Source organism: Rosa rugosa, chromosome 1, assembly GCF_958449725.1.
Source record: "Rosa rugosa chromosome 1, drRosRugo1.1, whole genome shotgun sequence".
Taxonomy (NCBI): domain Eukaryota; kingdom Viridiplantae; phylum Streptophyta; class Magnoliopsida; order Rosales; family Rosaceae; genus Rosa; species Rosa rugosa.
The window spans coordinates 69,870,366-69,876,765 of record NC_084820.1 but is presented as its reverse complement, the minus strand read 5'-3'; the positions used below and the strand labels follow the sequence as shown (position 1 = coordinate 69,876,765).

General features: G+C 35.9%; 1 long non-coding RNA gene across 2 annotated transcripts; it reads left to right on the top strand.

Annotated features, from left to right (window-relative positions):
- The first annotated feature begins 284 nt into the window (after positions 1 to 284).
- Positions 285 to 4,167, top strand: LOC133706593 (uncharacterized). 2 transcript variants are annotated; one of them, XR_009844631.1, is made up of 4 exons: positions 285 to 1,989; positions 3,067 to 3,143; positions 3,585 to 3,690; positions 3,799 to 4,167. It is a non-coding gene; the product is annotated as an uncharacterized LOC133706593 (long non-coding RNA). The 2 variants fall into 2 exon arrangements; XR_009844628.1 differs by having other exon boundaries at positions 285 to 3,143.
- The last annotated feature ends 2,233 nt before the right edge of the window (positions 4,168 to 6,400 follow it).

The window sequence follows — 6,400 nt, the reverse complement described above, 5'->3', positions numbered from 1 at the left end:
TGTTGAATGCACAACTTTGAGTGTGTTCATGAGGTCTAAAAGGACACCCGGACAACTACAAAGTAGATGAGACCCAAATAGGCCCTGAGATTTTCTAAAGAAGAATTTCTAATCAAAATTAATTAACTAATGTCAGTTTTACCTATTTGTCCTTTTTGTTTATTATTATTTCTTCTATCTAATTATATGACTAAACCATATATATATAGTCGTCCTAGTTTCACATCTACCCATTCCCAAGTTCTAAAAGATAATGGTATACATCTAAACTATAACTTATATCACTACTAAAAAAAATTGCAATTGCTTCGCCTTTTTACTTCGGCAACAGTTGCCGTCGCAATTGAGACCCTATTGCTACGGAAAATCTTCCGTCGCGATTAAACTTTATCATTTGCGACGGAAAATGTTTGCCGTAGTAACTCTGCAATCAATTGCGACGAACTTTTCTCGTACCGTCGTAAACTTTTCTCTTACTCTTGGCGCTAACCCAATTATTTTCCCCCTGTTTTTACTTTTGGCCAAAGTTCCCACCAACAATACAGCCCTAATTCTTTATCCCTCTTTTTCCCAAACAACACCTCTCTCTCTCCCCCTCCCTCCCCAAGCTTTGTAGCTCCTCGAACTGGAACTTACCGCAGAGATCGACGAGGTCCGCACCGCAACCTACCGCCAACAGTGACGAGCTCCTCCGTCGACGTTAACGAGGTCTGCGCGCCGGAACATACCACCGAGACTGACGAGCTCCTCCTTTCCATCGAATAGCTCCTCCTTCACCAAATAAACTGTAACAACAGCTCTCTCACACCCCAGACACAACAAATCCAGATCAATATCTCTAGGAATCTAAGGTAAATCCCTTTGTTCTTTCCATTTGTCTCTTGTTGAATATTAATATTTATAGTCTTAGTTTAGTTTGAGATTGGGCTCTGTTAATTCAATTGGTTGTATATGAGAGGTCAATATTTAGATTGTGAGTTCAATTTTGATATGAAACTAATTGGGCACAAATTCAAATTTGAGCACCAGTGGCCAATCCTCCTGGATTATCTTCATGTTTAGTAAATAGATGGGTATCTTTCTCTTAGACATCGATACATTGACGAGTTTGAGGTTGAGCTTGATTTGATGGGGTCAGAACTTGACCTATACATTTGGGGTTTCTTCTTGCATGCAACTTAAATTAATGATGCATCAGATCGTAAATTTAAGTGTTCTTCTGGATTTTATAGGGCTACTGTATACTAATGGTATCTAAATTAACTAAAGGTCAGCAGTAGACTAAAATAATAGAGCTCAGAATAACTAAATAAACTTCTTTTGCAAGTATGCGTGCAGATTGAACGAGGTCTGATAGAATAACCTAGTTGCTCATTGTTAGATAGATATATGATTGAAAGTTAAAGTGCCATTTACAAGTGTTGACTTAATCTAAATAAGCATATGTAAACTTTGTTGTATCAGTTTCAAAGTTTGGCAAAGATAGTTCCTATTCGTGCCTAAGCTTTATTAGCAATATCTTTACCATTTTTAGACAAATTCTCTGAGTAGGGATGAAGAATTTCAGAGTTAAACAGGCATATAAAAGGTGGAAGTTAGAGCTAATAAAGTGGAAACATCCTGAGCAGTTCCTCTCCATTTTTGTTTTAATATTGTTCTTGTGGAAACATACTTTTGAGTATTCATGCCATATAGTAGGAACAGCTTTTTTTGCTAGGTTCCGAAATGTAGTCTTCACCTGAAAAGTTAATCTATAGACTTCATAGTTTAAGCTACAGCTTACAGGAATTTAAAATTGTCAGTGAACACATAAAACTCGGAAATTCTGGAAAAAGAATTTTGTTACCTAGCTTGTTAAGGTTGTTTCTCCAGGAGTTTGACATCAGTCTTTTGTTCATGGAATTGCTATTACAGGTTTTGATATGTCAAAATGAGGCTGAAAAATGCTTAATTGAGACATCTATTAGTTCCCTTCGTATAAGCCTCAAGGTGAGTATCCATATTTGAATGGTTTTTAGTAATGTAAGTGAGAGTTGGAACTATGGCTTTCTGAGTTTGAAATTATTTAAATAAATCACTACTTTTGGTTGGATTTTTTTATTTCTTTCGTCTGCTCGTCTGAACAACCTAAAAACAACTGTATCTTTCCACTCAGTTGTTATAGACCTTTCTCAATAAACCTGTTTTATAGAGGGTTTATATTGGGGACATCTATATGTACTTATGCTTTCTGTGAACCTTATTGGTGGATAATTTCTGAAATTTCTATTCACATTTGATCCAACTAATTGGAACATTACTATTTTCAGTCTTCAAAATAAAGTTTAATATGTGAATGATCGATGAAGTGGTCAAAAATAGTAAAGGTTATATAGTGATATGTAAAGTTCTAGCAAAATAATACACAGAACACACTATTTCCAATTATTAAACAATGTAGTTAAGGGAAGGGGCAGAAAGTGCACTCAATCTGACAACAATTCCATCTTCTCATTCATGGAATCAACAAGTTTTTAGTGTTAGTTTCCTTTAAGTGGAAACTTTGATTAGAGACTTGGAATATCAATTTTTCTGCAGCCTTATGTTTACAGTTTATTCCTCCTTTTAGAGAGGTTCTATAGTGTAATATAGTATCCTTTGTATACCAGAACCGTGTGGTAGGTTTCTTGTTTATGGAGGCAAGGTCCCAACTCTATTGGATGTAGATTAGGTACATTAGTTTAACGGTTCATGATCATTGAAAACGATGTCTTTACATTGCTGTACTTGGAACTTTGCATTCTTTTAAGTTACTACTTCTATTTAATGTAGGCATATAACATTACATTATCTTGCATTATACAGGAATAAGTCCTCTGATGTGCGAACTCTTTCTAAGAGAAAGATACATTGATTTCTAGATTGATGTATTATAATCTGCCATATGGCTAGTTGGTTCATGCTTACTCGATCACATTAGCATCTGCCATAATGTATTTTCTTATAATTATAACTCTGTTGAATTTTTTGTTTGTGCCCCAATGTGATTGGTCTTTGAAGTAGATGTTCTGGGTTTTGAATTTTCAGACTAGCAGGCCTAAAGATTGGGAGAAAGTCCCTGATCCTAAGAAGTATTTTGTCCAATTTTTTGGAACAGAAGAGATGTAAGTATATATTCTTTGATCATTTTAATGCCTATAAAGTGCAGTTTGTTAGTCATATGTATTACGTTCACTTTGAACTACCTGTTATACATGGGTCTCTTGACAAAACAAAAGACATTATGTATCTGAAAACTTAGGCCAGATATCACAGAATGGTTAAGAAACTTTGCATGGTGAGGCTTTACCCATAAATTGTTGTAAGATATTATCTCCGAATGTAAGGTAGATCGATCTGAGACAGTGTTAAAAGGACTTGGTTGTTTTGAATGTGGTATTCAGAGTCTAGTTTTCTATATGAACTGAACATAAATGCTCATAAAAATGACTAGAATAAAAAGCTTATTTTATTCAAAATTATATGGGAAAAATGTTTGGGTAGTAGCTTTTTATTCATTTGCGCTTCTCTAATGACAAGCAACACTCATATTTTATTTTCTGCAGCAGAGAACACCATCCATTAGTTGAAAAGGCAGCTCATTAGCAAGTCAGTAGTGAAGAATCTGGAGTTGATTTTGGCAATCCAAAGCCAAGAGCTTGATATTAGCAGGTTAGTACTTCATCCTCATTTTTGTATATATTTCTTGGTGTTATGATTCTGATCTTGTTACTTCTTCACTACATACGCATTTCACCTACTTCATGTGCTTATATTCAGATAATGAGTCTGCCAAAGCATCAAGACAACAGCTTAAAGAAGCTAGAAAAAAAAAGCTCACGTTTCCTAGGCATAAGCTAGCATACAGTTACTTTGGTGCTGCAATTCTTTATCTTCCTGAACTAGTACATAGGTGCCACAATCTTTGTGAAGAAATTCTATTCAATGTGCCACGATGGGCTTTAGTTATTTATTTCGCTAATATGAGGTTGTAATTGTTGATTGGTTTAGTTATAATGGATATTTGTAGTTTAACTTTAGATGCATGTATAATAGTTTTCATTTTTGCATGTTCTTAGAATGAAAATATGGTGCAATTTTCACCATATTTTTTTTTTAAAAAAAAATTCGTTTTTTGCGACGGCAAGGTTACCGTCGCAAATACCTCCACATGGATTATCCTAAAACAGACATTGCGACGGAAGTCACCGTAGCAAATGGGCCGTCGCAAAACAATAAATTTGCAACGGCAAGAGAAAACCGTCGCAAAAAAGTATTTGCGACGGCAAATTGCCGTAGCAATTGGATTTTGTGACGCCACCTATTGCAACGCCTGTCTTGCCGTCGCAAAAACCTCAATTTACAGTCGCGAAAAGTTTTTGCCGTCGCAAAAGCTCAATTTGCCGTCGCAAAATAGGCGTCGCAAAAGCAATTGTTTTTAGTAGTGTATTGATGATTTCCTAAGTATTTATTTATACTTACAACCTTGATGCACACTATAAGCCAGCCTAAGTCATGAGTTAAACTCGCTACTTAAGCTTGGCAAAAGAACTTCCTCTAGTTTCATCATAACCCTCCCCTACGAGTTGAAGAAACAAAACGCATTCAATATTGGAATGTTAACAGTGGAAAAGTAGTCGAACAAGGTTTACACTCCTTCTACGAGTGAAGGTAACTGTGGAATTAACGTGTATAGAGACCTTTAATAATTTGCTAGCTACCTAGTACTATTAATTGATGGTTCCCTAGTATGGTGAGACTTAAATCGGAAATTTCTTTACCGGCAGAAAGAAATGAACATTATTAATTTCTCTAACAACCAGCTACCTAACTAGGTATACTGATCTAATTCTGAGATGCATGTAGAATTCCAAGGGGGTTCATTGAATTGGATACAGGGCCGGCCCTGAGGGCTGCCGCCTGAGGCAGCCGCCTCAGGCCACCGGCTCCCGGGGGCCTCTGGAGTTTGGAATTTCTGTATATAAGTTAAAGATAATATATATATTAATGTTTGTTGCCAGAAGCATGTGGTTGCGTGTTGCTCCAGCGGAAGAGAGGTCAGACTCTATCCTTGGCCACCAAGGTTCGAGTCATCTTCTGCTCCATTTCTCTCTTGAATTTTTTTCAATCAATTAAGGGAATTGAGTGGCTGTGTGGGGCCCAGCAGGCAGCAGCTTCCCTTTCAGTTTTTTTTTTCATTCAATCCCTTAAACTTGGACCCGTGGCCCAGCCTCCTTTTTTATTTTTTATTTTTCCTTTCCTTTTCCTTATAAACTTTTCTTTCCTTCTATTCTTTTCCTTCTCTTTATGGAAAACTAACCCAAATTAAACCCTATATATTGATTGTGTATGCATAAAAAATTTCCCACATCAAACAAGATCGATTATTTATTGTTAAGATGCCTCCCATTAGAAAACACAAGTCTGGAGCTCAGAAGAGAAAAGAAAAGGAACGACAAGAAGCATTAACTCAATCTCTAACTAAAAATGCGAGCAGAGCAAGGTTTCAGTGATGCTTTGTAAATTTAAAGGCGTGATGGCCTAGCCTCCCACTGAGTTCCAGCCATCAAAAAAAAAATTTATGTTTAACTAGTTTTGTAATTCAGAATTTTATACAAGGAATAAATATTCATGTACTTTTGTATTGTTATTGATTTCATATTTACTTTTATTCAAAATACATGATTTTATACGGTTATTTGGCACACAAAAAAAAAATATATACATATATACACACCCACACACACAATAGGAGGCCACATTTTAATTCTTCGCCTCAGGCCGTTAGAATCTCAGGACCGGCCCTGATTGGATAGTACGTGCTTCCGTGTTTGTTAACTGCTTTCTTCATTATTCGTTGCTAGGTTAAGTAGTAGTCATATACGTTAAGGAACAAAGAGAAATATCTCGGACGTACACGAGAGGTCTGGCCTGCCATGAAAACTCAATTATGGGCAAGATGCATTGGCACGTAATAGGTAACCAAAGGTGGAATTAATATCTGTCAGTATGGTTGCTATCAATATGAAATGGATGACAAAGACTTCCCGACAGTCCAAACAATAAGAAAAACAGGTTCAAGTCAATAAAACTTAATTTTCACCAATAATCAATTATATATATCATGACCATATATATAACGAGATGCAGTCTCTCAAAATCAGATAATCAGATTGGCCGGCAGGATTTATAGAATACATTATTATTATATATTACTTCAGTAAGTCTTAGACATGGGGAACAATAATTTTTTGAACACCTGGGCACATGTATTTTGTCTGAACAGTTCCAGTAAGCCTCTACTACTTTTTACGTATGCATGTGAAGTAATTCCCGGCTTATATCCAAAATTTCCAAAGTAATAATCAGAGAATCTAATTTG